Raw genomic sequence first — 24,385 nt, 5'->3', positions numbered from 1 at the left:
CAACCTCACACCACAACAATGAAAAATAGATTGTTTAACGGAGGCTTTGCAGGGAACCAAGAATTGCCTGCTGCTGAGTAGAGCTCATCACAACCATCAGTAAACATCTTGGATCTTACCTGAAGGATTTCTCTCGCATCTAGCTGCTACTTCTCTTTTCTTTCTCTTTCCTCTCATCATCTCTACAAATCCCCTCTAGGGGAGTAATTCAACTCTAGCCCTCTGCCCTCATACCCAGCTTGGCAACATGAAAGCCCAATAATTAGCTAAATGGTACTCAGTTTGTCTCTTGGGAGACTCAGTTCCTATAAAAGATTTCTTGACACCTCAGTAAGCGCAAAAGCCTTAGTTGGTTGACCTCTAATCCGCTGTTGCTGAACCAACAGCCACCCTTCACCCCTTTCTACCTCCCCTCCCTTTTCGTGTTTTCCTCGGGGTGGGGGTGGGGGGTCAAGGAAGTGATTCTGGATGAGGAATTGACACAGCCTCCCTTTCCCCACCTTACCCTGCCCCTACACACACACCTCTGTCTTTCTCTCCAGGAGTATTTAGGTTTCAGAGGAATATAAAGGAGTTTTTCCACTTAAATATTTTTTTTTTGTTACCTGATCACAAATAAAACTAAATTGAAATGTTAAAAACTAGAGAACAAGACAAAAAACTCCATGTTTCCCAAACTGAAAAACTCTTTCTTAAACAACTCTTGCAACAAAAAGGAAATCAAACCAGAAACTGAAGAATGTCTAAGAAATACTGGTAATAAAACACTACATAACAGAATCTATGGAATATGCTAAAGCAATGCTGAAAAGAAATTTCATAATTTTATTAGTAAAAAGGAATTAAGTTCTTATTCAAAAATTTAGAAAATTATCTACAAAAGAAACCCAAGGGAAGAGCAAATAAAAATAAAAGTATAAATTAATCAATTATAAACCAAAACTATGATAAAAACAATAAATTAATCCAAGAACAAGAGACCCAATAAAAAAGAGAGACCATCGGCTAATCTTATCAAGAACAAAATAAAGTAAGCAAAAATATATTCAGAGGAAGAAAGAATGGGGAAATAATCACAACTACAAAGGAAATACAAGGACAGATTGAACTCTAACAAGTAAAACTGAAAATCTGGATGGAATGTGTGACTTTCCAGAACTGACTCTAGAAGACAGAGAAAAACAATCAAAGAGATCAATTTCCAAGGGAGAAATAGGGAAACATGTCAAACAGCTACTGTCTAAAAGTACCCATTTATTTTTATGAAGCTTCCTTTTTTCTATTCAGATGAGTTTAAATAGCCTTGGAGTTACGTGCCCCACAATAATTTGGTAAAATTCAACTATGAAACCTACTGTTGGCCTGAATCTTTTTAAGGAGTAATTTTGTGATAAAAAAGTCACCATAAATCAGTGGGGGGAAATGGACACTGTTTGGCTAATGATATTGGGATGACTTGGAAAAAAACTTCGCCCAATGCTACCTTGTTACATTAAAAATACACAAGAGATATCAAAGATTTAAATGCAAAAAAAAGTCATAAAAATATTAAAATATGGAAGAATGTTTCTATAATCTCAGAGTATGAAGTGTTTCCCTAAGTATGACACAAAATCTAGAAACCATTTTTAAAAATCGAAAATTTAGAATATATAAAAATCAAAATTTCCTTATAAAAAATATACATTGAACAAGATGAATAGAAAAATTAAGTGCATGAAACTATTTGTAAAAAAATAATAGACAAAGGACTAATTTCTATAATACTTAAATAATTCCTAAAATTTGTTTTTTTCATCCAAATACCCATTAGAAAAATAGGCAAAGGTAGTTCTAAAAAAGAAAATACAAGAGACTCTTAAACACAGAAAGCAGGGCTCCATCTCACTCATAATAAGAGAAATGCAAATGTAAACTCTCATATGCCCTTCTGTGCACAGAGATTGGCTTGATAACCCATGTTGGTGAGGGTGTGGGAAATCAGTGCTCTATCATCTATTTTTGGGTGGAATATAAATTAGTACAAACTCTTTGGGTGGCAATTCGTTAGTAACCAGCAAAAATTTAAATGAATATCTTTTAACCCAGCAATTTCACTTCTAGATTATATTCAAACATGTGAAATTGATATTAACAATTGACTGTAATAGGAAAATGCTGGAAACAACCTAGATATCCATCACTAGGGAACTAGTTAAATAAAACATGGGCCATCCAACTAGGGAAGGCCATGTAAGAGTAAAAATGAATGAGGCAGCTCTATCTGTCAGATGTAGGAAAATCTCCAAACTATATTGTACAGGTGAAAAAAGTCAAGAGGAGGAGGATATGTAACATAGTACACTTGTGTGTATATGTGTGTGTGTGTTTAAAAATTCACAAATATAAAGCCAGCATGTTGAAACAGCATGAATCATGGAGTGAAATCACAAAGCAACTTTACTTTGTGTCCCCCTGACCCATTCAAATATATTCAGTGGAGAAGGTCTCGCAGCCCTGCACAAAAATTCAGAGTTCTGTGACTTTTCTAATCACCTGTAAATTATACAAAGTTTTGTGTCACTTAATTCACCAACTCAATCTCAGTTAAGAAATTCAAATGGCCAGTCCCATGTCATAGGCAAAGCCGCCAACTCAAAGTTACTGTTGCGCCCCCTCTCCCGGCTCAGGCTTGTTTCTCTAGCTCAGCTCTGCTGCTACTTCTTACTTGTCATTTCTGACCATTCCAGGGTGAGATGATGCGAGGGAAGGGACACAGGAAAGTAGGACCTGGACTCTGCTGTCTTCAGATGGCTTTGCATTCTCTAGATCTCATGGGTGTTTAAAATGGACATTTTTACTCAGGGGTAGGATGACCAACTTGTCCCAGGTTGCCAGGACTTTCCCAGTTTTGAAATGAAAGTTCATGTATCTGAAATTCCCTCAATCTGGGTCAAAGGTGATGGTTAGTCGCCCTACTAAGGGCACACGGTTGCGGCTTTTTAGAGGCATCTCTCGCAGCAACCAAGACTCCGCACCTGCACCCCCTTGATGCTTGCAATGCGCTCTCCTCGGAGGCATTGCCTACTCTTCGTCTAGGAAACTTGAAGTTCCCCTCCAGCTGCTTCTTTTTTTTTTTTCTTGAGGTTCTTTTATTACATTGAGATATTCAAAATGAGCTTAAAAGTTTTTTTTTTTTTGGTGCTACAGGTCAGAATCAATACAGTAGGGCTGCCAAAATCTGGCTACAATACATGGTCTTTACGATCATTTAAAATGTTATCTTCAGATCAAAGCAAAGCAAAAAGAAAAGGAAAGAAAAGTATGATAACATATGAGTTCCTGAAATGTCATTTAGGGAAATGAAATCCTAAATTTTTCTGATCCAATACATCCAAGCCCGCGATGCTCTTTAAGCAGCAAGGAATGAAGCAGGATCGGAGAGAGATATCAGGGCACAGTCCTGTGTGCGAGATGATTTGGGAAACTGGCTGCATTGAAAGAGAGACTGTTCCTTTTCCCACAGACTGCGTTTTACAAACACTTCGTTCAAAGGACATTGCTGCCCTCCACACTCGGTGAGTGCGGACCGCGCTGAGGCCACCTTATGGTCGTCAGGGCTCTCTCTGCCCTCCGCCCATGAGCGTCCGCGAACTTCTCTTATAGCGAAGCCCGTGCTGCCCCCGAGAGTCGTAATTGTCGTGGTATGGGGGGGTGCAGCCACTGGGGCGGGAATGTGGCCGCGCTGTACATGAAGTGCTGCATGGTCCTGTCGCAGCGGGCGTCTCCCTGGGCGCGCGGAGCGTGCCTTCCGGTTCGAGGACCGCGATCGTCAGCCGGGTGCGCGCTGGTACATGTCTGGGCAGCCTACGAACTCATCACGAAAGCGCAGCATCTGCTGGTCCACGGCGCACATCTTCCTGAGCACGCGGTGGCCCTGCCCCCGGACCGTGAGCACACGTGGTTCGTTGTGTTCTCCAGCGATCACCAAGGGGTATGGCTCCGCCATGCGGCCCCGGCCCTGGAAGGCGGCGCGGCCATGGGTGCTGTCCAGCAGGACCTTGTGGTTGGGCCGGCCTCTCTTCAGGGTCCGGTACATGGGCCGTGCCGGCCCGGGATGCTGCTGCTGCCAGGTCGCCGTTGGGGAGAGCTGCGCGGGCAGCGGAAACCCACCTCCAGCTTTTAACTGCTAAAATCGCTTGCCCATCTAGACGGACTATTATGCTGACTTTAACACAACACACACTCTCTCTCTGCCTCTCCATCTCCCCTTCCTGTCTCCCTGTTTCCTTGTCTGTCTCCTCTGTAGTCTATATCTGGTGCATGAGAATCACTCGCACATCGTTTGTCTTCACAAACACTGAGCTTGCACACCCAACTCATGTGACCTGCGCTTCTGTGGCTCCACCTTTGGTACTCAGCTCATCTGTTGCCTCTGGCTCTCAGGTGAGAGTGAGACCTTGTCGCTGTTCTCAGTGTCTGTCACTTGGCAGGGCACGTGAGAAACTCTCGAAGTAGTCCTGTGGAAGGTTCTGTCTAGGACTGAGGTGCGTGGGAAATGGGCCGCACAGCACCGCTGATTCCAAAGAAACTATTTTACAGTCATTGATCTATCTCACTTTCCTTTTCCACCAACAACCCAGCATTTAATATCCTCAATGTTGAGTATGAAGTTTAAGGGTCATGAAACTGGTTTCTGAGTATTTCCATTGAAGATTTATACTTTGGTATGGCACCTGCATTGGTATCTGGCAATCTGTTATCTGCCATCTTAGAGTCTTGGCCGAAAGTACCATTTTAGCCCCTACTTCTATGCTTATTTATATGTGCATAGAATAACACTGGAAGGATAGCTAAGAAATAGTGATTAGCTCCAGGAGGGGGAAGTGGCTGGCAGAGACGGAAAGGGAAGGAGACTGACTTTTTACTACTTACATTTTGGTACCATTTGTACCGTTTAAACTTATACAGTGTGTATAAATTCTTACAAAAACAAAGTAATGTTTCTTAAAAGGCAAAGGTAGAATGCCTGTGATTAAACTTAAATACAGGGCTTGTATAAATAAAATTGCCAAATTTTGCTGACAACACACACTAAATAATAATAGATGTGGTTCTATGCAAGGATAGACAGATTAATCAGTGAAACAGAATGAACAGTACTGAAACAACCCTTGGGCGGTATATGAGCTTACTATATGGTAAAAGGGCGCCTCAAATGCATCTCAAATCAACGGGGGGAAATGGATTGTTTAATAAGTTATGTCTGAGCAACGGGCCAGCCATTGGGAGAAACATGGAGTTTGGTCTTTCATTTACTCCTAAACCAAACCAGTTTCAAGTAGATTAAAAATTTGAATGCAAGAATAGATGAAAATACAACAGAACAGTGTTATAATCTTGATATGAGTAAGGACATCAGGTATGATACAATTAGAGAAGATATGAAGGAGAATTTGGATAGTTAACTACATAAAAATTAAAACCTTCAAAGTTTCTCCAAATATAAATAACAACAAAAATTACCCACACACAGAAAAATAATCTACAAAGCTGTGTACCGTAATGTTAACAATGGGTTATTGTAGTATTACACAGGGGATTATAATTTTCCTTTTTTCTTATTTCCTGGCTTTTTCTTAAAATTAATATGCTTTACTTAGTAATAAACTTATTTTAGATTACATTAAAAATAAAATGTGATATGTTGCAAGAGTGAAACATCATTTTCCAGTAAAACATAGACTAAATATATTTGCTCAGGCAAAGGAAGTGTTTTCATAGCAGGTAGTTAATTCCAGTGGTCGTATTCCTAGAGTTGCTGTTCCTCCTCATGAAAGGGCTGAAACTTGAGTCACTCCGTGCATTTACTTACTTTGAGCTGATGCTAGTAGAACCCTGTCCATCATGACATTTGAGATGGGTTCTATTGACGAACATGAAATTGGAAGCCTTGGAACAAGCAGCTCCCAACAGGATGCTATTGTGAAGGGTGTACATGCGCTAATTGATTTATTCTTTCACACCCAGGTCAAATTTTTCTAATTCCAACTGTGGAGAGGAGGACAAGGCAGATATTTTAGGCCAGAAAGTTCAGAGAAGGAGAAATTATGGTTGCTCTACTTCAAAAAGTCATTTTCAACGTTCAGAAGTTGTAACAAATACTTCAATTATAACAAATTGACAACAAATAGAAGTTGTAACAAATAATCCACCACAGAGAAATCACTATGTAATAAACTACTAGTAAGGACCACAAAACAGATAAGGAGTTATTACATTAACGGTGGAGATAGTGACATTTATTGAGTGTCTAACACGTGCCAGGCACTGCACTATATGCTTTGTTACATTATCTCTACCCAGAAGTAACTTCTTTAAATTAAAAAGAAGTTTCTTTATTGATTACTTTTTAAAAAGATAATTCCATAAAAATTAGATTTTTTGAAACTTCTCTAGATCATCACAGTATCCTGAAAATTACTGCCACTGAGTACAAACATAAATAAAAATTAATAAAGGTCCCAATACCTATCAAAATTTCTCTAAGGAAGTGTTGGGATATAAATGAAGATCTCTGGAGCATTTAGTTTTCCATAGAGACAAATGGGGTATATATATAGCAGAGTCAAACGTTCAGATTCCTGGGAGTGACAATGACGATGACAACGATTGCTAGTACTTAATGAGCCCTTGCTGTCTGTCAAGCACTATTCCGAGAACTTCATATGTATGAATTAATTTGTCTACCCAACAACTTGATGAGGAGTTATCAGTATTATCTCTGTTTTAAGAGAATGAAACTGAAGCATAAAGATTTTTTAAAACTTCTCCAGCATCACACAGCTAGTGAATCATGATGCTGTGATTGCACCCAGAGAGTCTGGTTCTAGGGTTCTTACACAGGACACTGTGCCGTGGAGTCCGGCCTCCCCAGCCCAGATCCCTTTGGGGTGGGATGAGGTGGCAGGATCAAGTTATCAGACTGTAGAAACACATCTGCATCCTTCTACCAGCATATCAAAATGAATAACTGAAACAATTATTGGGACAAAAGCAGTAGTTTGTTTTTTGTGGTGGTATGACACGGGTGATTTTAATTTTCCTTTTTTTCCCTTATTTCCTGTCTTTTTTTTCTTGAAATTAATATGCATTACTTAGTAATAAACTTATGTTAGATTTCATTAAAAATAATGTGCAATACATTGCAACAATGAAAAGACTGCCTATTGAAACACTGTAACATGGAATTAAACAAAAGTGAGAGGTGCCCAAGTTGCTGAGATAATTGCCTTGGGGTTTACTGTCCTCTGCTTTATTAGCTCTGAGACCTTGGGAAAGTAACTTGACCTCCCTAAGCCTTGGTTTTCTCATCTTCAAGATGGAGATAAAATATACCTACTTTACAGATTTTTTGAGAGGGCCAAATGAGATACCACACCTGGTACGGTGATAGGTGCATAGTGAGCCCTCCATAACTATGAACTGTTATTGTTTTCATCATCATCTTCAACATTTTCATCGTAATTAGCCAACGCATTCTCTGTTGTCATTATTCTTCAGCATTAAAAGTGATTTTCAATGTAGCTGTCATCCTTGCTTTTAATTTTTACCTATGGACAATGAGATGTTGAGACACAAAACAAAGTATCCAGTCAGGCTATTGAATTTTCCATCTAAAGCATCTTGTAAATTTGAACCAAGAGGAGGGAAGGACAAGACAAGATGATAATGAGGAAAGCCCATCCCACAGAGCATCCTTGTGGCCAGAGCTCTTATAATGTATGCAAAGCACACAAGACGGAATGTCCCCTTATGTCACAGCTGAAAACTGTAACATAAATATTTTTGTCAGTTGGCTTTATTCTACAGATGTTTTTGAGGATTTGTTGTTGAAACAGCCAATCCACTCCTGAATAAAAAAACTTTTGGCAGTACTCAAAGTGTCAACTAATTAGATCCAAATTGCAGCTGAACATTTTGAAATGTATGCATCGCCCACGTGAATACTGAGTGAATTTATTATAAATAGAATTTCAATTGCTATGAAAGAACGACCCTCAATGGCACGGAAGTAAACTAATGTGTGAGCATTTATTAAACACCTGATTAAGATCTCTCCTTTCAAGGGACAGTGTACAATGCATTAAATGCTGGGTATTCGAACAGTGTGCTCAGGGAAAGCACTCTGCACGGGAGTCTGAAAAACCAGTAGAAGTTTTGTACATAACGAACTGGATTCTAATTCCGTTTCTGCCACTAGCTTAATGACAGTTAAAAACTCATTTGTCCTTTTTGTGTAAACCAGGTCACTTCCCTGTAGGCCTAATTTCCCCTGCAAACTTTTTTAAAACTAAATTTGAATGACTTGAGGTGATGTCACCCATTCTCGTTTGCAGGACCCACAGGCCGCTATGAGCTCAGTGGGCAACTTCACATATTGGTGCTACTGCTTGCTCTGAAGATGATGAGTAGAAAGGACCTTGATTTAGCCTTTTGGGATCTCAGTTTCTACCTCTCAATGAGATGAATTTTCAGTGACTCATATGCCAAAAGTATATCATGGTATGTACTACAGATGACAGAATTCTAGGCGTTGGTTGATAAAAACAAAACAATTCAAGGAACCAAGCAGAAAAGTTTGTCTGCTCATTACGTAAGAAGAACTTTGTAGCTTTTAGAACCATCCAGCAAGGAACTTGCCGCTTCTGTTGGGTAGTGCGTGCCCCAACACTGGGACCTACTCAGGCCATGGCCGCAGAACAATCTGCAAGAGGTTTGAAGGAAGAGACTCGGTATAAATTGGTGGATGTATTAGTTTCCTGGGGCTGCTGTAACAAAGTATCACAAACTGAGAGGCTTAGAACAACAGAAATGTATTCTCTCACAGCTTTTGGAGTTGGAAATCAAGATGGCGGTAGGGCCATGCTCCGTTTGAAGGCTCCAGGGCAGAATCACTCCTTGTCTCTTCCCAGTTTCTGGTAGTTGCCAGAAATCCTTAGCACTCCTTGGCTTGTAGGTGCATCACTCCAGTCTCTGCTTCTGTCTTCACGTGGACTTCTTCCCTCTGTGTGTGTCTCCAAATCTCTCACTCTTTATGAGGACATCAGTCTTGAGGTTTAAGGTGCACTTTAATCTGATATGACCACATCTTAACCTGATTACGTTTGCAAAGACCCTATTTCCAAATAAGATCACATTCACAGGTACAGAGGGTTAGGACTTCAGCCAAGCTCTAGGGGGTGGGGAAGAGCACACAGTTCAATCTACAACAGGTATGACTAGTTGACTGATATGATGATCCTGCTTACTGAAAGATTTTACGAGTTTATAATTTCTTTCTGCCTAAATGATGTCATTAGTTGACCCAACAATTATTAACTAGTTCCTTTAGTACTAAACAGAATAGTAAGTAGTATTCATTTTTTTTAATGTGACATCTTACTAATTCTTTAAGACTTGTATTTTATGAATGAGTCGGGGACCTTAGGGTATTACCTTGAGTCGGAGCACACGATGTTAATTACTGTGCTTTTTAATTCACATTCAGGCTTACAGCCTCACATTTGCTATGTATTCAGAAATATAGATACGGATGTACATTAGTAGACTTGAGTTATATGTTGACCATGAGATGGAATGAACTCTGAAAGTTTATGAGAGTTTTAATGCTAGACCTGAGCACAAACATTAACCCTTGATTTGCCTTTAGAAAATGACAGCCTAGTCTCACTGGTAAATCAGAAAACAGTTTCATAGCTTAAACCTACTATTGTATGCTGATCTGTATGTATCTTGATGGGAAAATGCAGTGTTTGGGATGCATACATGTAAGTGATTTAGCTTCACTCTTTTGTTTTGACAGGCAGTTTTCATATGTGTCTACTATACTTTACTCTAGGCTTTCTCAACCTCAGCACTACTGACATTTTGTGCCAGATAATTCTTTCTTGTGGGGGACTGTCCTGTGCATTGTAAGATGCTTAGCAGCACCCCTGGCTTCTACACACTAGGTACCAATAGCACCTCTCTCCCCACCTCCACCCCTCCAGGGTGACAGCCAAAAATGTCTATAGACATTTCTGGTGTCCCTGAAGAGAAGGGTGATCAATATTGCCCCCAGTTGGGAACCAATGCTTTGCCAGATTATTTAAATTGGTATTCTTCATCACTGCTTCCAAATTTATCTCCTCAATCTATACAAATCCATGACTCAACTTAAGATTGAGCCATGAACAGAAAGACCAATTAAGGTTCTTTTAATTCTCATACTTTTGAATCTTAGGACTCCTTACCGCTCTTAAAAATTGAGGAACTTAGGGCTGGCCTGGTGGCATAGTGGTTAAGTTTGCACACTCTGCTTTGGTGGCCCAGGGTTCGCAGTTTCGGATCCCACACATGGAACTACACACTCTCATCAAGCCGTGCTGTGGCAGTGTCTGACATACACAATAGAGGAAGATTGGCACAGATGTTAGTTCAGGGCCAATCTTCCTCACCAAAAAAAAAAAAAAAAAAAAGAGGAATTCAAAGAGCTTTTATTTATGTTGGGCATAATTTATCAATATTTACTGCATGAGAAAAAATATTTATGTGTTCATTTAAAAAGAACAGTAATAAACTCATTATATGTTTACATAAATAGCATATTTTATGAAAATTAGCTGTTTTTCCCAAAAAATCAGTAATAAGAGTAGCATTGTTACATCATTGCAAATATCTTTACTGTCCAGCTTAATAGAAGACAGCTGGATTCTCATAGCTACTTCTTTCATCCCATTGATGTATATTGTTTTGGTCAAATCACATAGAGAAAATTCCACACAGGTATACAGCTGGAAAATGGAGGAGTATTTTAATAGCTTTTTCAAGTAGTTATGGATCTTTTTCTTTAATGTTTCCCAAAACTTACCAAGTAGTAGCTTCTTAAAGCTTACTTTGCCGCATTAAAATTAGAACGAATCTTTTACCCATGCATCAGACATTTGGAAAATATTGGTTTACTGAGTTATGTGCTTTTTCTAAAAATTTGAAACATTTTACTATCAATTTTATTGTTTTAACATAAAAAATCCCAATCATTAATATCACCACCAGTCTCATCAGCACCATCTTTATGTATTAGGATGTCGTGCTCACAGTGGCAGATAAGAATTTTCTAGAGTTCTAATTTTCACTTGAAAGCTTGAATTGTATCGTTGGCAACAACACTGCCAGTTGTTTCCTTTGAAGTCAGAGATTCTCTTCGTTAATCTTTGAGAAAATGTCTGACTAATACTCAAGTATGAATAACCGTAACTTGTCTTGTCATTCATTATTTCAAATAAAAAACTTGCGTCTGTGAAAAATGGCTATTTAGCTTGCAACCCACAAAATTAAAGGTGCACTTTTCCTTGAGAGAACTATTCTACTTCAGTATGCAGAAGTGCTTTACACGCATTTCCCATTTCGTCACACAGAATGTTTTTTGAAGTGTACTTAATAGTTGAGATTTAATAAGACTAATCATTTTTATGTTTTATCAAGGATGTTCTTAAGTGAAACTGGCTTTTGTTTTTCACTGCGAGAGCCTGATACAGACGAATACAATGTCTGTTAGCACAGTTTGATGCCTCTGTCTTGGTTCGTGCTAAAGAACCAGCATGAATTATACTGTTGGTGCAAATATCGACACAGTGAGAAAGGCAAATAATGTCTTAGAATTGTAATAAGAAGTGTTTTTGATCCAGCTGTCCCCCTACTGAGTTTTTATCTAAAGAACTTGAAATCAACAATTTAAAGAGACTTAAGCACCCCTATATTCATTGCCGCATTATTCACAATAGCCGAGACGTGGAAGCAACCAAAGTGCCCACCAACTGATGAATGGATAAAGAAGATATGGTATATATATATGCAATGGAATACTACTCTGCCATAAAAAAGACAAAATCATCCCATTCGCAACAACATGGATGGACCTTGAGGATATTATGTTAAGTGAAATAAGCCAGACAGAGAAATACAGACATTGTGTGATTTCACTCATATGTGGAAGATAAACTAACATACAGACAAAAAGAACAGTCTAGTGGTTACCAGAGGAGAAGAGGGTTGGGAGGTGGACACAAGGGATGAAGGGGCACATTTATATGGTGACTGACAATAATGTACAACTGAAATTTCACAATGTTATAAACTATTATGACCTCAATTAAAAAAAAAAGACACATCAACCAAATGCAATGTATGGATCTTGTTCGGATCCTCATTGGAATAAACCAATAGTAAAAAGACATTTTATGGAAATCTGAACAAGGATTGTGTATCAGATAATGTTAAATAATCGTTGCTTAAAAAAAAAATGTTTTTGACCTTGGGGATGGCTAGAGACCCACAGGCTACCTTTGAGAACTGCTGGTCTCCGAAAGTCATTCTACTCCACATTTAATTTGAATAACATAGAAAGTATCTTCTGATCATCTAACACAATAGTAAATATGCTTCTTCAAACTAGAACTTACTAGGTCCCAAGTAGTGCACATGGCGTTCCAGGAACATACCTTCCACTGCCACAAAAATTGTGGGAAGCTGTGGCTGTTCTCCTGGCCAAGAGTCTCAGAGCTTAGAAATGTTTGTACCTTTAGTTTCTCTTGGTGGAGCTGACGTTTGTCAATTTACTTAAATCTTTTTCGAAGTTATTTCCACATTTAGCCTAGACCTTCTTGAAGTAATAAGTCTCAAGTCCTTATGTGTCAGCACTACTTTCTGATTCTTTTTTCCTTAAAGGGTAGGCTCCAGTTCCAAGGCATTTGGTAGAGAAGTACGCATTCACTCAATTTCCAACAATGCTTTGCTCAAATTAGGCACTCAATAAATATTTGTTGACTATAAAAGTTAATTGATTTACCCTTTATAATCGTGATAATTTTTTGGCCTGATGAAATGACTTTCAACCTTCATCCATCTAGACAAGAGAGGGCTATTTTTTTTTTGAACCCCTGAAACATTTGAAGACAAAAGTAAGGCTCTATATTGAAAACAGAGTGATTAAGGAAACTTCCGCATCCTGAAAAGTAAACCTGCTCTCTCCATGGGCTGTCCATGACACAGAAGAAAACCCTGGCTGCCAGTCTGATCCGTATATTCCTACCATCAGGCAGCTAAGTGATTCCATCTGAGAAAACTGATAAACCTGAGAGATAAGCCTTAACGATAACTGGCATTTGGGGTTCCCCCAAAGAACCAGATGGGTCTTATATCCAGAAAGATCTAACATTTGACAACCCCCACCCTATGCACACAGGAGAAAAAGGAAGATGGTATCCAACAGAAGAAAGAGGTGATAAGAATTTCTAGGATGTTGTTGAATGAAGTCCTGGGATAACAACTCTTTAGTAAGCCAGATTGGAACAAGAAGATGGAATAGTCCAACAGGGATGTCTCCAAAGGGGAAAAAAATGGAACATAGAAATTGCCCATTGAGTTTGACCATATGGAGGGGAATTTTAGAGACCTCGGTGGTAAGTAAATAGAAAACTATTCTAATATAAAAGAGGCAATTAACTCCTAGAAAATTTCAAAGTTATACTGGAAAAGAAATGTGTTCACAGTGTGCCACATGGCTCAACTGAGAACAGTGTTTACATGGTCATAATATTATAAACACAGTACATTGATTTAGCCAAAATTGTAAAAGATTTATGTGGGGGGAAAAGGTGGAAAAGTGTTTACATGTGTTAGAGTCTAGGGGTGGTAGTTCTAAGAGAGCCAAATCCTAATCTAGTAGGAGAAAATCATGTTTAAATCAAGAAGTAGCAGCGTAGGTATTTCACTTCAAAAATGGAAGTTAAAACCAGAAGAAAGAACCTAAAAAGTTGAAAGTAGTTACTCTAGGTAATGGAACTCAGGAATGGACAGCGTTAAGAGAGCATAACTATTATTTTTCATTATAAACCTTACAGTTATCAACTTAAAACTACATACATACATTACCTTGAATTATATTGATAAAAATGAAAGTTAGTATATCAAAGATGTTTCTGTTTCCATGTAGATGGGTCTGACTGCATAACTAGACTTTAGTCTAACAGTCTCTGGTAAACCACACTGTTTGAATTTGCTCCATGTAGAGACACAAAGGGGCCTCCTCCCTTCTTTGCCTGACCTCCCCCCATCAAGATGTATCTGCCATGTGTCCTATTACCTCAAAAGTCTGACTGTGTGTACTGAACTGAAGTGAGAATTTCATCTAACTTCCCTTCCCAACCTCCTCTGCCCGCTATACCACACGTGAGCAATCCTCTCTAGCCAGACTAGTGATCTACTTCTGATCACTTGATGATGTCATTCTGCCAGGTTAAAATATCCCTGCCCCTCCAAGTCTTTGCCTATCAAACTTCCAGTAATCACTCAAATCGTAATTCCTTGGGGAATCTACTCTTGACCGATTCAGTTAGAAGTGATTTGCTCCTTCTCATATACTATCTGGTTTCATTACCTTTTAACTTTCTATTGCAAAATATACCTTAGATATAGAAAGTATGCATCATGTATTGGTACACCTTAGAATAAAATAAACATTCAATAACTCAACTCCCAGCGTAACAACTAGAACATTACCCTCTATGATCGCCTCTCCCCACCCCCATCCCACAGTGGAAACTCTCTCTATTATTGGGTTATTGATTTTCTTGCTTTTCTTTATGGTTTTATCATAACTATATGTATCCCTAAACACTATTTTGTTTTGTCTTGAACTTTATATAGATGAAATCCTACTTTATGTATTTTTCTTAGATTTTCTTATTTTGCTCAAACATTGTTTTTGAGAATTAGCTATGTTGATGAAGGTTAGCTGTAGTTCATTTTTGTCATCACTTTATTTAATTGTCTGAATAGACTGTTATTTATGTTTCTGTTGTCAATTGACATAACAGGTTGTTGTCAGTACTTTTCAGTAATGATCAAAGTTGCTATAAACTTTTATACACGCATCTCTTGTGCATATGGACACGACTTCTCTAGGGCGTGATTCTCACAGTGTGGTCTCTGGATCAGCAGCATCAGCACCGTTTAGAAACTTACTAGAAATACACATTCTTGGGCCCTGCCCAAGACCTACTGAATTAGAAATGAGAGAGGTGGGCTCAGCAATCTGTTTTCACAAGCCCTCCAGGTAACTCTGACGCATGCTCAAGTCCAAGAACCAGGGGTTTAGTGTGATAAAGGATTTGTCAGTTTCTTCTAGTTCTGTCTGTATTTAGTTAATATATTTTGAAGTTACATTATTGAGATATACGAATTAGAGTTTCTGTATCTTCCTGGTGAATTAAAGCTTTTTTTTAAATAAAAATGTAGTGATTCACTTTATTTCTGGTAATACTTTCACCCTTAAAGTCTGTTTTTTCTGATAGTAGAATAGTCTTGCTAACTATCTTTTGCTGTCTGCTTATTGTGTAATTTTCTATCCTTTGACTTTTAACCTTTCTCTGTACTTAAATTTTGGTTGAATGTGGCCCTTGTGAAACAGTATACTAGCTTTTTTTAAAAAAAATCCATCTGATTGTCTTGTAATTGAGAAGTTAGTCCACCTACACTGATTACTGGTCTTTTTTTTTTTTTAATCTGTAGAAGCTGGAGCATGGCAAAGTGTGCTTGACTTTTTTTAATGCTTTTTGGTGAAGAAGATTGTCCCTGAGCTGACATCTGTTGCCAATCTTTCTATCTCTTTTTTTTCTTTTCCCCAAATCCCAAGCACATAGCTGTATACCCTTAAGACATTCTAGCTCTTCTCTGTGGGATGCTGCTGCAGCATCACTCGATGAGTGGTGCTAGATCCATGCCCAGGACCCAAATCTGCGAACCCCGGATCGCCAAAGCAGAGCATGCAAACTTCACCGCTTGGCCATGGGGCTGGCCCACTGGTCTATTTAATTCCTTGCTACCATCTTATTTTCACATTCTATGTGCTCTGGTTTTTCCATTTTGTTTTGTTTTTTCCCTTTTTTGCTTCTTTGGGTTGAGGCATTTTTTTCTCATTCCACTTTTTTCCTCTACTTCCTCTGTTTTGTACTTTTATTGTTTATCCTAGATGTAATTTTAATTTAATTTTTTTTTAAGATTTTTATTTTTTATTTTTTTCCCCCCAAAGCCCCCTGGTACATAGCTGTATATTCTTCGTTGTGGGTCCTTCTAGTTGTGGCATGTGGGACACTGCCTCAGCGTGGTTTGATGAGCAGTGCCATGTCGGCGCCCAGGATTCGAACCAAGGAAACATTGGGCCGCCTGCAGCAGAGTGCGCAAACTTAACCACTCAGCCACGGGGCCAGCCCCTTAATTTAATTTTCTAAAGTCTAAATTTAATCAGCATTTCTACTCCAAACAGTATACGAAGCTTATGATGTTTTAATGTTAAATGGCACTCCTCCTGACATACATTTTCTTTATTGAGGATTTTAGTTTTTAAATGTATTTAACTCCATAAATTAGACATTGTCTTATTCCGTTGTTCAAGTTTAGAGACCAATGCATTACTATTTTGTTACTTATTATTTTTCCTTCTAATTCAGGTCTTCTGGGATCATTTTCTTCATGAAATATGTCATGTAGGAGCTTTTTTGGTGAAGATCTGGTGATGGCAAATTCACTCAGTTTCTGTTTGAAAAGTTCTCTATTTCATCTTATTTTTATTTTTATTTATTTATTTTTTTTAAAGATTGGCACCTGGGCTAACAACTGTTGCCAATCTTTTTTTTTTTTCCTGCTTTTATCTCCCCAAACTCCCCCTGTACACAGTTGTATATCTTAGTTGCACATCCTTCCAGTTGTGGGATGTGGGATGCCACCTCAACGTGGCCTGACGAGGAGTGCCATGTCTGCGCCCATGATCCGAACCCTGAGCTGCCACAGCAGAGCGCGTGAACTTAACCACTCGGCCACGGAGCCGGCCCCTCATTATTTTTAAATGATAGTTTCACTGCTTAAACAATTCTTTCATGACCCTATCTTCAACAGTTTAAAAATAATTGTCCAATGTCTTCTCATTTTCATGTTGCTGTTGAGAAGTCAATTGTCAAATTAATTGTTCTTTTTTGTAGTAAATCTGTCTTTCTCTTGAACTAATATTCTTTTTTCCCCTTTTTTGTTTTATTTCTACAGTTTCTCTAGTATGTGTCTAAATGTAGATGTCTATTTAACTTACCTGGACTTTTTTGGGATGCCTGAATTTAAAAATCAGTCTTTTCATAGCGACACCAGTTCAATTCCGCAAATTTCTTTTGAAGCAAAATCAGTATATAATATGACTTAAGTTTTGGATCTACAACATTAGAATTCAACATCTGTGTACACTGCAAAATGATCACCAAAAGACTAGTTACCATCCATCACCGTACGATTGACTCCCTTCACCCATTTAGCCCACCCCCAATCTCCTTCCTGTCTGGTAACCATAATCACTTCTCTGTATCTACGAGGTTTTTGTTTTGTTTTCTTGTTTTGTTTGTTCAGATTTCACTTATGGGTAAAATCACACGGTATTTTTCTTTATCCATCAGACTTACTTGACTTAGCATAATACCCTCCTGGTCCATCCGTGTTGTTGCAGATGGCAAGATTTCATCCTTTTTTATGGCTGAGTAGTATCCCATTGTATATATAGATCACATCTTTATCCGTGCATCCACGGATGGACACTTAGGTTGTCTTCATGTCTTGGCTATGGTACATAATGCTGCAATGAACATAGAGGTGCATATATCTTTTCAAATTAGTGTTTTCATGTTCTTTGGATAAATACCCAGAAGTGGAAAAGGTGAATCATATGGTGTTTCTGTTTTTAATTTTTTGAGGAATCTCCATAATCTTTTGCATGACGGCTGCATCAATTTTCATTCCCACCAAGAATGCAGAAGGGTTCCCTTATCTCTACATCATTTCCAGCACTTATTATTTCTTATCTTCTTCATAATAGCCATTCTAACAGGTATGCGGTGATATCTCATTGTGGTTTTGATTTACATTTCCCTAATAATTAGTGATGTTGAACATCTCTTCATGAGCCTGTTGGCCATCTTTATGTCTTCTTTAGAAAAACGTCTATTCAGGTCCTCTGCCCAATTTTTAAATCAGGTTGCTTATTTTTTTTTATTGAGTTGTGTGAGTTCTTTATATATTTTAGATACTGACTCCTTGTCAAGTATATTATTTGCGAATATCTTCTCCCATTCTGGAGGTTGCCTTTTCATTTCTGTGATGGTTTCCTTCACTGTGCAGGAGCTTTCCAGTTTGGTGTGGTCCCATTTGTTTCTTTTGCTTTTGCTTCCCTTGCCTTTGGAGTGAGAGCCACAAAGATATCACTAAGAGCGATTCAAGGAGCTTACCTCCTATGTTTTCTTCTAGGAATTTTACGGCTTAAGGTCCTACAAAAAAGTCTTTAATCCATTTTGAGTTAATTTTTGTGTATGGTGTAATACAGTGGCCCAGTTTTATTGTTTCTCAAGTGACTTTCCAGTTTTCCCAACAACATTTATAGAAGAGAGTGTCATTTCTTGATTGTATGTTCTTGGTTCCTTTGTGGCAAATTAATTGTCCATATATGTGTGGGTTGAGTTCTTGGTTCCCAATTCTGTCCCATTGATTGATTATGTGTGCCTGTTATTATGCCAGTATCATACTGTTTTGATTACTATAGCTTTGCAGTATAGTTTGAAATAAGTGAGTGTACTACCTCCAACTTTGTCCTTCTTTCTCAAGATTGTGTTGGCTATTTGGAACCTTTTATGGTTCCATACCAATTTTAGAATTGTGTGTTCTAGTTCTGTGAAAAATGGCATCAGAATTTTGATTGAGATTGCATTGAATCTGCAGATTGCTTTGGGTAATATGGACATTTTAACAATATTAATTCTTCCAATCCGTGAGCACAGAATATCTTTCCATTTATTTGTGTCTTCTTCAGTTTCTTTCATCAGTGTCTTATAGTTTTGAGTGTACAAATTTTTCACCTCCTTGGTTAAATTTATTCCAAGGTATTTTATTCTTTTTGATGCAATTGTAAGTGGGATTGTTTTCTTCATTTCTCTTTCTGATATTTCTTATTAGTGTATAGAAATGCCACAGATTTTTGTATATTGATTTTTGTATCCTACTGTTTTACTGAATTCATTTACCAGTTCTAACAGTTTTTAAGTGGAGGCTTTAGAGTTTTCTATATATAGCATCATGTCATCTGCAAATAGTGACAGTTTTACTTCTTCCTTTCTGACTTGGATGACTTTTCTTGCCTAATTGCTGTGGCTAGGACTTCCAATACAATGTTGCATAAAAGTTGCAAGAGTGGGAATCCTTGTCTTGATCTTAGAGGAGAAGCTTTCAGCTTTTCACCATTGAGTATGGTGTTACCTGTGGGTTTGTTGTGGTCTTTATTATGTTTAAGTTCCCGCTATATCCACTTTGTTGACAGTTTTTAATCATAAATGGGTTATGAATTTTGTCAAGTGCTTTTTCTGCATCTATTGAGATGTTCATATGATTTTTATCCTTCATTTTGTTAACATGGTGTATCTCATTGATTGATTTGTGGATGTTGAACCATCCTTGCATCCTTGGAATATATCTTATTTCATCATGATGTATGATCCTTTTAATACATTGCTGAATTTGTTTTGCAAGTATTTTGTTGAGGATTTTTGCATCTGTGTTTATCAATGATATTGGCCTCTAATTTTCTTTTATTGTGGTGTCCTTGTCTGGTTTTGGTATCAGGGTAATGCTGGCCTCATAAAATGATTTGAGAAGCAATCCTTCTCTTCAATTTTTGGGAAGAGTTTGAGAAGGATAGGTACTAAATCTTTGAATGTTTCACAGAATTCACCAATGAATCCATCTAGTCCTGGACTTTTGTTCATTGAGAGGTTTTTGATTACTGAGGCAATCTCCTTACTAGTAATCAGTCTATTCAAATTTTCTGTTGCTTCTTGGTTCATTCTTGGAAGATTGTATGTTTCTAGGAATTTATCCATTTCTTTTACATTGTCCAGTTTGTTGGCATATAATTGTTCACATTAGTCTATTACGATCCTTTATGCTTCTGTGGTATCAGTTTTAACTTCTTTTTCATTTCTGATTTTGTTTATTAGAGTCCTGTCTTTTTTCTTGGTTATTCTAGCTAAAAGTTTATCAATTTTGTTTATCTTTTCCAAGAACCAGCTCTTAGTTTCATTGGTCTTTTCTGTTGTCTTTTTAGTCTCTATTTCATTTATTTTAACTCTGATCTTTATTATTTCCTTCTTTCTATTGACTTTGGGCTTTTTGTTCTTTTTCTATCTCCTTTAGGTGTAAAGTTAGATTGTTTATTTGAAATTTTTCTTGTTTCTTGAGGTAAGCCTGTACTGCTATGAACTTCCCTCTTAGAACTACTATTGCTGCATCCCAAAGATTTTGGTATTTTGTATTTCTGTTTTCATTTGTCTCTAGGTAATTTTTGATTTCTTCTTTGATTTCTGTGACAACCTATTTGTTTTTTGATAGCATGTTGTTTAATCTCTACATTCTTGTGTTTTTTCCAGTTTTCTTCTTGCTATTGATTTTTAGTTGCATACCATTGTGAACATAGAAGATGCTTGATATAATTTCAGAGACATTTTGTGACCTAACATGTGACCCATCCTGGAGATGTTCCATGTGCATTGAAGAATAATGTGTATTCTGTTGCTTTTGGATGGAATGTTCTGTATATATCAAGTCCATTTGGTCTAAGGTGTCATTTAATGCTGATATTTCCTTATTAATTTTCTCTCCAGATGATCTACCCATTGACGTAAGTGGGGCATTAAAGCCTCCTACTATCATTGTATTTACGTCAAATTTCTCCTTTTAGGTTTGTTAATATTTGCTTTATATATCTTGGTGCTCCTATGTTGGCTGCACATATATTTATAAATGCTATGTCTTCTTGTTGGATTAACCCCTTTATCATTATGTAATGCCCTTCTTTGTCTTTTATTAGAATCTATGTTTTAAAGTCAATTTTGTATGTTATGAGTAGAGCTGCACCAGCTTTCTTTTCACTTCCGTTTGCATGGAATATCTTTCTCATCCTTTCATTTTCAGTCTTTGTCCCTACATCTGAAGTGAGTTTCTTATAGATGGCATATAAATGGGTCTTGCTTTTTTTTAATCTATTCAGCCACTCTATATCTTTTGATTGGAGAGTTTAGTCTATTTACATTTAAAATAGTTACTGATAGGTCTATATTTATGGCCATTTTAATTTTCTGTCTGTTTTCGTAGTTCCTCTCTGTTCTTCTTCTCTTCCTCTCTTCCCTTGTGGTTTGATGACTTTCTTTAGTGTTATGCTTAGATTTTTTTCTCATTTTCTTTTGTGTATTTACTATGAGTTTTTGCTTTATGGTTACATTGAGGTTCATATATAACTTCCCATGTATATAACAGTCTGTTTTAAGTTGATAGCAACTTAAATTTGAACAGATTCCAAAACTTTACATTTTTTCTCCCCCCCCCACTTTATATATATATATATATATATATATATATATATATATATATATACATACATATATTTTATTTTATTTTATTTTATTTTTGCTGAGGAAGATTAGCCCTCAGCTAACATTGGTGCCAGTCTTCTTCTATTTTATATGTGGGTCCCCACCACAGAATGGCTGATGATTGGTGTAGGTCCACACCCAGGATCTGAACACATGAACCCAGGCCACCAAATTGGAGTGTACCAAAATTGATCACCAGGCCATAGGCCCAGCCCTGTCCCCCCTGTATTATATTTTTATATTGTAAAATTATATTTTATATAATATTTTTCCATATCAAATTTTCATATATATTTTTATATTAGATGTCACATTTACATCTTTTTATTTTATGCATCCCTTAACTAATTATTGTAGTTTTGGTTTTACTACTTTATCTTTTAATCTTCATACTTGTTTTATAGGTGATTTATCCACTACCTTTACTATATATTTGCCTTTTCTACTGAGATTTTTTTTTTACTTTTGTATGTTTTCTTATTATTAATTAGTGCCATTTCTTTTCAGATTAGAAAAGTCTTTTTAACATTTCTTGTGAGGCTGATTCAGTGGTGATTTTTACCACTAAATTTTTACCACTTTAGCTTTTGCTTGTCGGGAAAACTCTTAAGCTCTCCTTCAGTTCTGAATGATAAACTTGCTGAGTAGAGAATTCTTGGTTGGAAGTTTTTTTCATTTCAGCACTTTAAATATGTTGTGGCTCTCTCTTCTGGCTTACACCGTTTCTGCTGAAAAATCAGATAGCTTTATGGAGTTTCTCTTGTTGTAATAAGTTGTTTTTCTCGTTATTTTTAATATTTTCTCCTTGTTTTCAAACTTTCACCATTTTAATTATAATGTGTCTTATTTTAGGTTTCTTTGAGTTCGTCTTATTTGGAAGTCTCTGGGCTTCCTGGACCTGTATGTCTGTTGCCTTCCCCAGATTAGGAAAATTTTCAGCTATTATTTTTTCAAATAAGTTTTCTGACCCTTTCTCTCTCTTTTCTCCTTCTGGGACCCCTATAATGCAAATGTTATTCCACTTGATGTTGTCCAAAAGGTCCCTTAAGTTATCTTAATATTTTTAGTTCTTTTTGCTTCTTGCTGCTCTTTGCAGGTGAGTTCTATTGCTTTGTCTTCCAGCTCACTGATCTGCTCTTCACCTTCATGCAGTCTTCTGTTGAATTCCTCTAGGGTTTTTTCAGTTCAGTAATTGTATTCTTCAACTCTGTAACTTATGTTTGGAACTTCCTTATAGTTTCTATCTCTTTGTTGAAGATCTCACAGCATTCATTCTTCTCTTAAGTTTGGTATCTTTACGACCATTACTTTGAATTCTATCAGGTAGATTGTTTATCTCCATTTCATTAATGTCTTTTCTAATGTTTTTGTCTTATTTTTTCGTTTGTTTGTTTAGAACATATTCCTCTATCTCCTTATTTTGCCAGACTCTCTGCATTTGTTTATATGTATTAGGCAAATCAACTCACTCTCCCAGTCTTGAAGGAGTGGCCTTGTGTAGGAGATGTCACTGGGGCCCAGAAGCACAGTCCCCCCGACCACCAGAGCTAGGTGCTCCAGGAACATTGGCTGCATGCACCCAATGGCTTTGGCATGGTCACACAAGCAGCGTGTGGAGGCAGGGCTGTTTGCCTGCCACAGGCCCAGGGGGCATGCCTGCTTGCCCACCACATCTGTCAGCGTCACATGCAGGTGGTACAGGACTGGGGGGCAGGATCAATTCTACAATTTCCATGTAACTTAAAATCTCTTAAATTTTCCTATTATTTTTTCTAGCAGTCTGATTACACGGAATCATCTCGCCTTATGCTCAATATCTCTAGACCTCTCTTTTATATGTTCATTCCTTTTCAAATTCTTCTGTTTTTCTTTAACTTTATATGTGATAATTTCAATGTCCCCCATCTTTGTGGTCTGTATCTGTAGTTTGTTGTTTTGCTGACCCTCGCTCACAGTGGCTTGTTCCTCCATGTTGTTATTATTGTGTTTGGGGGCAGGGGTGGTGGGAGAGAATGATGATGGCTGATGTTCCTTGGGACTTTACATATAGGAATCCATTTGAGGCCTGAGTTTAAAGATGATTTGTTTTTACTTCTGCCAGGCATCTGGGGGTGATACCAGTTTGGGATCTTTTTAAACACTCTGCAGATATTGGCAATTATGGCCTCATCTCATATGGTTAGAATTTCTCTAAGGAGACGTTTAAAAATCTTTTTCATCTTTATTTTTTATTTGTATTTTGCTATGTTAGTTGATAGTGTCTTTTACTGCAAGCCATCTTATATCCTCTTTGAGAACATTTTAAAATTGTGACTAAAAATAAAAGGAATATTTGAAGAACATCTAAAGGCTGGTTAATTATAACATTGGATTATTTTTAAACAAAACTTTGCTAGGATCTCAGGGAACACAATCCAATGTGTTTTGTTTTTCAAGTAAGTTTCAGGGCATTGCCTAGAGCAAGATTGGCACCGATGTTAGCTCATGGTGAATCTTCCTCAGCAAAATAAAAAACAAAAATAGGAGGATAAGGATACGCATTTGCTTGTGTGTGCATAAAATATCTATGGAAGAATACCTGGAAAACTGGAAATTTTGGTTGTCTCTGGACATGGGAACTGGACAGTAGAGGACAGAGGTGATACACAGATTTTTTCCATGTATATCATTTCAAACCTTTTGAGTTTTGAGTCATGAAAATATATTGTCTCTTCAAATAAATGTATATATATATAGATGCACGGGTTGATAGATATAAAGATAGACAAAAAGAAAAGTCAGTGAGTAACTGAATGAGAGAGTGAGTGAATGTATCCCCTAACTGGATGTACCACTTACTAGCTATTACCCAACTC

The sequence above is a fragment of the Equus przewalskii genome, chromosome 20 (genome assembly GCF_037783145.1).
Source record: "Equus przewalskii isolate Varuska chromosome 20, EquPr2, whole genome shotgun sequence".
Lineage (NCBI taxonomy): Eukaryota > Metazoa > Chordata > Mammalia > Perissodactyla > Equidae > Equus > Equus przewalskii.
The sequence above is the reverse complement of the archived record's forward strand: the minus strand, read 5'-3'. Positions refer to the sequence as shown.